The following is a 10,223-nucleotide window of genomic DNA, read 5'->3' as shown; positions in this document are numbered from 1 at the left end:
CTCAATTGGAGTATTGTGTCCAGTTCTGGGCACCGCATTTCAAGAAAGATGTGGAAAAATTGGAGAGAGTTCAGAAAAGAGCAACGAGAATGATTAAAGGTCTAGAGAACATGACCTATGAGGGAAGGCTGAAGAAATTAGGTTTGTTTAGTTTAGAAAAGAGAAGATTGAGGGGGGACATGATAGCAGTTTTCAGATATCTAAAAGGGTGTCATAAGGAGGAGGGAGAAAACTTGTTCATCTTGGCCTCTGAGGATAGAACAAGAAGCAATGGGCTTAAACTACAGCAAGGGAGGTTTAAAAGTTGGACATTAGGAAAAAGTTCCTAACTGTCAGGGTGGCCAAACACTGGAATAAATTGCCCAGGGAGGTTGTGGAATCCCCATCTCTGGAAATATTTAAGAGTAGGTTAGATAAATATCTATCAGGGATGGTCTAGACAGTATTTGGTCCTGCCATGAGGGCAGGGGACTGGACTCGATGACCTCTCAAGGTCCCTTCCAGTCCTAGTATTCTATGATCTATAAGTAAACACACACAATTAGTATTACCTCTAACTTCTAACAACACAGGTTTGCATTTCAAATGCCAGCCTATTTAGCACTGAATGACCTTAATTACCATTTACATAGTTTTCTAACATATAACAGGTGGACTTTGGATAATTTAGCCTGTTGGATCCTTTCCAGTCACGTATCATACTTTGTATAAGATTTGTGGTGTTCAGCTTCAAATTGCTGTCTCAAGGCATCCCTGATCTTTATGGCCTTGCGCTGCACCTCTCTAATAGCTCTGGTCTCTGACTGTTCAAATGCAGCTACCAGGCACAGAGCCTCAATGGTCCAGGCCTGAGTGATGCTTTCATCTTTTCCTTTACAAACATTATAGGGCTGTACAGCACACGGCTATAACCATATGAATATTGGAAAAACGTAAACAACAATGAATAGTCTAATAGCACCTTAAAGACTAACAAAACATGTAGAGGTATCATGAGCTTTCGTGGGCACAACTCCCTTCTTCAGATGACTGGAGTAAGCGGGTTGTACCCACGAAAGCTCACGATACCTCTACAACTTTTGTTAGTGTTTAAGTGCTGCTAGACTGTTTGTTGTTGTTTAAGTTTTTCCTGTTATAGACTAACTCAGCTACCGCTCTGAAGCATATGAATATCAGTCAGATCCAGTCTCCTATATAGGCAGGGCCATCAGGCAAAACAGGCAAAACAGTCATTCTACACGTACTCAGCCTGTTGTTGAACTGCTCTTTGCTGCTGTCAAAGTTCCCCATGTGTGGCTCCATAAGCCACAGTATTAAGGGGTAGACAGTCTCCCAGAATCGCCAGGGTACTTGACTTCTCCTGTGTTGATCTTCTGGTCTGGGAAGAAAGTCCCTGCTTGCAGCTTCCTGAACAAGCCAGTATTCTGAAAGGCATGTGTGTCATAGACTTTTCTGGACCCGCTTATTTACTTTAAATGTCCGTGAAATGCCCACGGTGCTCCACAAGTGTCTGGAGAACCATGCAGAAATACCCCTTCTGATTAATGTACTCTGTGGCTAGATGGTCTGGTGCTAGAATTGGAATATGAGTGCCATTTATCACCCCTCTGCAGTTAGGGAAGCCCATTTGTGCAAAGCCATTTCCAATGTCATGCTCATTGTCCAGAGTCACGGTCTTTCACAGTAGGATGTGATTAATGGCCCTGCACACATCTGTCAACACAAGTTCCTAGGTCAACTTTCCCACTCCAAATTGGTTAGAGACCAATCCGATGCAGTCTGGAATAGCCAACGTCCACAGTACAATCGCCACATGCTTCTCCAACGACAGGGCAGCTGTTAAGCTCGTGTCCTTGTACCACAGGGCTGGGGAAAACTTAGCACACAGTCCCATGAAAGTGGCTTTCCTCATCCAAAAGTTCTGCAGCCACTGCCTGCCCTCCCAGATGTGTCGGATGACGTGATACCGACACTTGCTTATCAAAGTTCCGAGCCCGAAAGCAGTATTCCATTGGGGTCAGCGCATTCATGAATACCACAGGCAATCGCATGTCATAGATCCTGCGCGTTGCGAGATCAGTGTTGGCCGCCTCTTGCTTTTGCAGTTTAAAGAACAACTCCAGTGCCGCTCATGACTTGTTAGTGAGAGTGAGTATATTTGTCAGCAGAGCGGGATCCATTACTGCAAAACGATGTTAGACCGTGCAGTAAACAAACAATTGAAAGATGATGCCAAATCCAGACAGAAGCTCAGGGACTGCTGGGAAGGGAAACAATGCAGCATAGGGCATTGGGACAAGGACTTGGATGCCCTATGAGCCCCTCCACCTGCCCACAACACTTAGGCTGCATCTACACTGCGGGTTTTTTGTGAAAGAGGAAATGCAAATGGAGCGCTAATTTGCATATCTTGTGCTCTGATTTGCATATCTTCTGATCCTTTTTACAGAAGAGATTTTTGTGATAAAAAGCCCTGTGTAGATGGGGCCATTTGTTGGAAAAATAACCTTTTGTGCAAGAGCCTGTAAACCTCATTTTTTGAGGAATAAGGGATCTTGCGCAAAAGGGGTTTTTTTTCCGACAAATGGCCCCGTCTACACGGGGCTTTTTAATCACAAACACTTCTTCCATAAAAAGGATCGGAAGAAGATACGCAAATGAGCACTCCATTTGCATTTCCTCTGCCGCAAAAAACCTCCAGTGTAGACGTAGCCTTAGTGGCAGAAGAGGGAGTGATGCTCTGTGGGAAAGATGCCTGCAGAGCACCCCGCTGAATAACAATGCAAGTAACACAAGTGTAGCAACTGGCAGTGTAAACATACCACCGTGGTTTCACTTAAGTGCTCTCTGATCAGTGAGGTAACTTTACTGCATAGAACCTTGCCAGTGTAGACCTGCCTTTACGTTCAAAGCACAGTCTTGTTGATTTTGATTACAGATGTGGCTGCTCACAACTTTTGCAGTGTCAGAGTCCAGGATCTCAATTTGGGCATCCAGAAAATGAGGAGTAATTAGTTACCTCCTGCAAAAAGTGTAGTTCAAATGACTTGTCCAATGTCACATAGCCAGTTCCCTAGGGTGGCATTAAACGAGAGCTGACTGGGAATTTTCTGACTAAAGTTGTTGTTTTTTTGGGGGGGTGGGGGGAGAAGGGTTCAGAAAAACTGAAGCTGTTTTTGGGAAATAGTAGTCTTTGACTAATCTCCCAATATGAATGCTTTTATGAAAAAAATGAATGTTCCAGTTTTCAAGCTGTCTCATTTGAACATTTTCAAAACAAAGTTTTGTTTTCTAGTTTTAAATGACCTTCCATTTGTAAAAGTTAGTTCATTTTCAAGGTTTGTAAAACAATTTCTGCTGTTTATAAGTCCAAAATCTGAAGGGGGAGGGAGGGAGTTGGGCTTTCTCCTTGTATAAGTGCAATGAGTGATTTCTCTGTAATGTTCTCTAGTGTACTATAACATAGTGCTGTTTCATGTTATGTGCACACCAGCAGGATCTGTGTGGACCAATTTAATAAGGCAGCACCAGTGTGCTTTCGAAATTATACCTCTGTAATCCACATTACTGCTTTGAGTAGACAAGATTTAAATACAAGTTACTGAATGAACATTTTGGTTTTGTTTGTTTGTAATGGGCATTTGTCTGCTAAAACCTAAAATCTGAAGCTCTAATTATGTGGCATCATATTGACACCCACGTGAGTTGTCAGGTCATATGATAGCAGGTTGTCATCTTGTTTGGGGGATGGGACACTTGGCCAGTGGTTTTCACATATACTTGCTGACAGCAGAGGAATGGTGAGACTTGGGATTTTGGGATTCCATTCCAGGCTCTGGGAGGGATCGTTTCTAGTGGGCACAGACTCTTCTGCCTCTGCTCCCCTTCACCCTCAAACTCCGACCACTTCTTCCTCTGTCCCTTCCAGCCTGTCTCTTTTCTGTGTCACTCCCTTCTCCCTCTCTGAGATCCTGTCTGAGTTCTGGTCTTCCTCTCACCATAGCTCTTCATTCCAGTCTCCTTACCTAGACAACCACAGTCTCCTTGTGCAAACTCAATTCTCCTCTCTTCCTACCTCAGCTCCCAGTCTGAGTCTTTCCTCTAATCTCGGTCCCAGTTCACTCCCTATCCTCCCCCTCATGGTCTAGCTCTTGTCCCCTCTGTGTTAGTTTCAGGCACCTTCCTCCTCCAGGCAGCTATGGGGGCCAGTGGGAGCACAGGAAAGACAGTCTTCCTGCTCTCAGTGCTTGTGTCCAGTGGCCTCTGCACTATCCTGTCACATGTAGAAGATGTGAGTGGATGGTGCATGCCCATTGCAGACAAAATCTTCTGGGAGTTTAGCTGCCAGACTCTAAGAAGCCTACTACTGAGCACTTTCAAACTGAGACTTGTCACAGACCCATAATTTGGCCAAATTTAATTTTTTTTCATGGGAGCAGCAAAAGGTACAGCCCTGATGCCAGCAACATGTCAAGCACGGGGGTGCTGGAGCTTCTCAACTAAACAGATGACGGATTTTTTTTTAACATAGGGCAAAACAGCATTTTTTTAAACCATGTTCTCTGAAATGGCTGAATGGTTTTTGTTGAAGCCTTTTTTTTTTCTAAATCAGTCTGAGGCAGATGGCTAGCATTGGAAATAACTTAAATGGTTAGTTTGGTAAAGCTATAACCAACTGAAAAGAGAGACTTATAATTGGAAGTGTTGGGCAAATTTAACAAGACGCTCATAATATATGCAAGGTGCTGTTGAAATGTTATTTTTTTTCCTTTATGCAAAGGCATAAATGGGAAAGGTTCTGGTGCTTTCATGTCTGAGCTGTGTCTGGTGCATTGATCAGGCATTGTGTAAGTAGACCTCAATGCATGACCCTTTTGTGTTTATGAAATGCTCTTCCTAACCTGGTGACATCAGCCCCTTTTTAGAGGTGAAATGGAATTAATTTTCCAATCTATCTCTACTATGGGCCTCCCTCTGGCTAGAACATTTCTCATGCACTGTAGTGGGTTTTTGTTAAATAGCCTGGTGTGCACTTTGGGTCAGATTTGAACCTCAGCCTTCGAGTGAAATTGAATTTATTCTCTGAATTTCCCCTCTTTGAGTTGTCATCACTGACGATCTTTATTGTGTATGGTACTAAATGGAAGCAAAATGCACAGTATGTACACTTCTGTTCAGACATGAATGAAATACAATTTTTAATAGTTTTTTTTAATGTATTACAGAATTGCCAGGCCCACACATTCTGAATGATGGGTAAGGCCCCCCAGAATCATGAGTCTGGCTTAAAGATCATGCTATATTACAAATAATAAATGTTTTATTCTTTTGCCTTTCCTTCTGGTTTTCAAACTTTTCTCTCTAACCGAGAAGTCTAGAAACTGTAAGGGGGGGGGGGAATTTCAATGAAAACTGAGTATCTCCTATAATCCCATGACTCCAGAAGCTGGGGTTCTAAGGAAAAAAGAGAGCCCCTGCTGGGATAGGAAGGGTGTATAACACAATGGCACATTGTACCATATTGCAGTACAGTACGCCAATGAAGACACTTTGACCCATACACCTAGACTTAAGGGGGCTACATTCAGTCCTTGCTTCAGTCTCCGTGTTGTGCCATAGAAGGGCATAGGGAACTTGAATAGCTAGGTAGGGTGCTTTGATGCCTGTGTAACCCACATGCCTACTTTTCTCTCTCCCATCTAGTGGCATTAAGACCACCCACAGAGAGAAAGAATTAGTTTCTTCTACAGCCTTAGCTGAGAGCCAGCTGGCTTTTAGCTCAAGCGGTAGAGGCTCATGCAATGATCTCAGGTTCAGTTCTGCCTGTCAATGTTACACAAGCCCTTTGCTTGCTACCAAGGACTCCCACTTCAGTCCCTGAATCATCAAGCTGGCCTTCCTTCGGGCAATGCAATGTGCTGCCTGGTTGGAAAGTTACTGAGGCCAGTGCTTCCGTTTTTGGGTGACCAACCTGAAGACATTTAATGATGTACAGTTGACCACCCAAAGCTTAAGGTATCCAGAATTGGTGTGGAATTCTTGAGCATATTTATCTGAGTGTTTAAGATAACCGAGTCCAGAAAACGGCTGAATACACAGTGCGTTCCATTAGATTATCTCAAGACAAATTAACGGTTTCATAGTAGGGAGTCACAGGATTTGATGCCTTAACACAGAGAACGCATTGGCAGAAAAGGGGTTTGTGTGTCAGTTAGGGTTGCCAGGTAGACCCCGCCAAAAAACTGGACAGACTCGATCGTGGGCGGGGGGACGGGGCTGGCCGGGAGGTGGGTGGGGGCGGGAAGCAGAGCTGGCGGGGGGGGGGGTCCAGGGGCAGTGGGGCTGGACGGAAGGAGAGGGGGGCCCGGAGGAAGGGGGGTGGAAAGCAGACCTGGCAGGGGGGTGCAGCCACTGGCCACAGCTGGAGTCCTTTGGGCCGCGCCCCCAGCAGGCACTCCCTTTAGTTGCGAGCAGAAGCCCGGTGGGGGCAGGGGCAGGGGCAGGGCTGGGAGTCACTCTTTCCTCCCAGCTTCTGCTTGCAACCAGAGGCTCCCAGCTGGGAGGCGGGGCCACGATTGGCTCTGGGAGCTTCTGGTCTTGTGCAAAAGCCAGGTGGGCGGTGGGATGGCTGGGAGTCCCGGCCCCTGCCCCGCCCCACCCAGTTTTTGCATGTGACCACAGGGCTCCTAGCGCCAATCGTGGCCCCGCCTCCCAGTCGCTCCCCTGCCCCCTCCAGGCTTCGGTCTGGCGCCTGGCCAGTAATTCAGAAAATACCAAACATTGCACATGTCTGGTATTTTCTGAATTTTTCTACCGGACAGACGGTGCAAATACCGGACAGTCCGGTAGAAAACCGGACACCTGGCAACCCTGAGAGTAGCTTATCGGTTAAACAGTTAGCTGGTTACACTCAGCCAGCTCCTGAGGAGGCGGTTTCCCTGCAGCAGGGTAGCAAAGCCTCCTCCCTGGGAGCCGGGCTGGTAAGGGCTGCCTGCTCTGCTCCCAGGGAGGAGACTTCACCGCGGTAAGGTCTGGTGGCTCATCCTGGGCTGGAAGTATGAAGGCTGATTTAAATTATGCTCGCAGCCAACAATCCAAACTCATTGAAAAGGCTGCAGAGGATAGGCTGAATATGAGAAAGCCACAGGCTATGCCCCCCCTTTGCTCGAGTCATGTCTCCTAGGGCATGTCTAGACTACCTTTGGCTTCCGAAAGAAGGTATGCAAATTTGGCAATATGCAAATTTGGCTCAAATTTGCATATCTTCTTCTGATCCCGTTTTCGGAAGAGTTTTTTTCGGGGAAAAAAAGCAGTCTAGACGGGGGTTTCGTGCAACCCCCCTCTTTTTTGAAAGAACCCTGAAAATCCCCATGTAGACTGCTTTTTTTTCCCTCAAAAAAACCTCTTCCAAAAAAGGGATCAGAAGAAGATATGCAAATTCACACCAAATTTCCATATCTTCTTTCAAAAGCCTACGGTCGTCTAAACGTGCCCCTACTGACATGGGCGGTAGGTTTGCATAATTTTTGGTGGTTCCCAGAATGAGTACAAGCAGAACCATCCCAATTTTCATACGTGTAAGGCATTTAGAAATCAGGAGGTGAGAAGACCAATATAACGGATAAGTATTTTATGAGTGAAGCTAGACACCTGAGCAACTACATAAGCATTTAAATTTAGACCCTGACATTTACAGAGTGGGCCTTTAGATTTTCAAGGCACATGCTCAATATTGCCAGCTCCTAGGCTGTTTAAACTAAGATAAACATACAGTCCAGTACAACCTTGCTGCTGCTGAAGCAAAATTGCTCCAGGCGATATAAATGAGAGTAAGTCAATATACTCCACGTTAGCCCAATCACTGCTTTTGCAAAAAATTAGTCAAAAAAAGAAATGAAGTATTGTTGGCCACAATAAGCCTCAGCATTGCATGAGGCCTGCCACAGTGAAACAAGAGAAAAGCCCCATTGTTAATGGATTGTACCCCAGTAGTTGTTTTGCTGTCTGTTTTTTCTTTTGGAGGTATATTTTTAGTCACAAATGATGAGTTTCACCGCCAATCGCAAGTGATCCATACATCCCCCTAGATTTTCAGACCTCACAGACATCATCAGCATGAAGACTACAGGTCAGGTCCTCCTGTCTTCCAAAGCTCAGTCCACATTTGCGAAACAATACCACAGTAGTCTAAATATAATTCAGGGTTAGACTGAACTGGCCTTTCATAACCCTCAGTCAGCAGTTCTCTGATGAGATCATCAATTTCTGAGGAACTTAACCTGTTAAAAAAATTGTTTCTGTCCTTTGCGAAGAAAGGCTTCTGAACAGGACTTAATCTTGCATTACTTCATCGGTGGTGGGGGGAGAAAGAGAAACAATGGTCCTGAAAGCAGTGGGCTGACCCCTTTCCACACAGCAGGAGTTTAACTCTGAAGCCTAGTGACACTTAACTATAGTGCAGTCAATGTCTCAGAAGGAAAGAATCCAGCAGTTTTGAGGCTCTGGGTTTATTGGGGATTCTGAGTAGTGCTAGAGAAAAGTATTTGGCAATGGGGGTTCTGCACCTTCTGGAAATCAGATTGAGTGTGTCTGAAGTTGGGCACCCAAAATTAGTGCATAATCTGATTGCTGTTTGGGGTGTAGTTGATCCCAGGATATTACAGTGACAAGGTGAACAACTCCGTGAAACCCAAAAACTTGCCTCTCCCACTAACAGAAGTTGGTCCATTCAAAGACAGATAATACCACACCCACCTGGTGTCTCTAATACTCTGATTGCACCATTTTCAATAATATTTCAGTCTGAATCCTGAGTATAGCGTTGAGGATCATGAAAATATTCCAGTGTGTGTTTATATGAAATTGTATTTTTCAAGAAAAATGGTTCTGTTTGTTTGTTTTGGCTGTTTTAGGACTTGTCTCCTTTATGGCTGAAGAGCTGGACATCAGCCAATTAGTTTTGCTTTTATTCTTCAGCATCTTAGCCAAGCTAATAAAACACGGTTCTATATGTACATTTAAAAGGCTTAAATTCTCTTATTTGACAAAAATCCAAATTCTTTCCAGAGTCCTAGGAAACCATTCTAGCTCATTCATATGTATTTGAACCTGCCAATCTCAAATATCCAAAAAGTAATACAGTAAACTTCCGATAATCCGGCACCTTTAGGACCCAGGGGGTGCCGGATTATCAGATATGCCAGACTATCAGAAGGGGGGGCTATGAGGGGTCTGGAGTGGGGTGGGAAGGGATGCCACCCCAGACCCCTCATAGCCCCCCCTTACGATAGTCTAGCTCTGCCCCAGGCGTCCCTGATTCAGCCGCTGCTGGTCAGTTTTAGCAGAAGCTGAATCGGGGTTGCCTGCAATAGAGCAGCTGAGGTGCTGTCGGGTTGGTCCCGCAGCGCCGAGGGGCGGCGCTACGGCACCAACCCAGCAGCACTCCACCTGCTCTTGGGGACCCTGGGACAGAGCAGCTGGGGTACTGCCCGGTTGGTCCCGTAGCGCTGCCCCTTGGGGCTGCGGGACCAACCCGGCAGCACCCCAGCTGCTCTTGGGGACGCCTGGGGCAGAGCAGCTGGAGTGCTGCCGGGTTGGTCCCACAGCGCCAAAGGACGGCGCTGCGGGACCAACCCGGCAGGACCCCAGCTGCTCTGCCCCAGGGGTCCCCGATTCAGCCGCTGCTGAAATAGATCAGCGGCTGATTCCAGGAAGCCCGGGGCAGGGCAGCTCTGGCGGCTCTAGAACGAGGTGTACCGGTAGTTCGAATTAGAGAGCCTAATTCGAACTACGTACTCCATGCCGCGTGTAGCCGAGGGCACAGAGTCTGCACTAAGGGGGATTTCAAAATGGTGGCGCCCCGCAAGATGCAAATGAAGCCCGGGATATTTAAATCCCGGGCTTCATTTGCAATTTTGAATGCCTACATTAGCCACCCTAGTTAGAACTAGGGTGGCAGTGTAGACATACCATAACAGAGTTTAAAGAGAAGCTAGATAATTTCATGGAGGTTAGGTCCATAAAAGGCTATTAGCCAGGGGATAGAAATGGTGTCCTTGGCCTCTGTTTGTCAGAGGCTGGAGAAGGATGGCAGGAGACAAATCGCTTGATCATTGTCTTCGGTCCACCCTCTCTGGGGCACATGGTGCTGGCTACTGTCGGGAGACAGGCTCCTGGGCTAGATGGACCTTTGGTCTGACCCAGTACGGCCGTTCTTATGTTCT

This window comes from Pelodiscus sinensis, chromosome 1 (genome assembly GCF_052426305.1).
Source record: "Pelodiscus sinensis isolate ZL-2025 chromosome 1, ASM5242630v1, whole genome shotgun sequence".
In the NCBI taxonomy this organism is placed as follows: Eukaryota; Metazoa; Chordata; order Testudines; family Trionychidae; genus Pelodiscus; species Pelodiscus sinensis.
The sequence above is the reverse complement of the archived record's forward strand: the minus strand, read 5'-3'. Positions refer to the sequence as shown.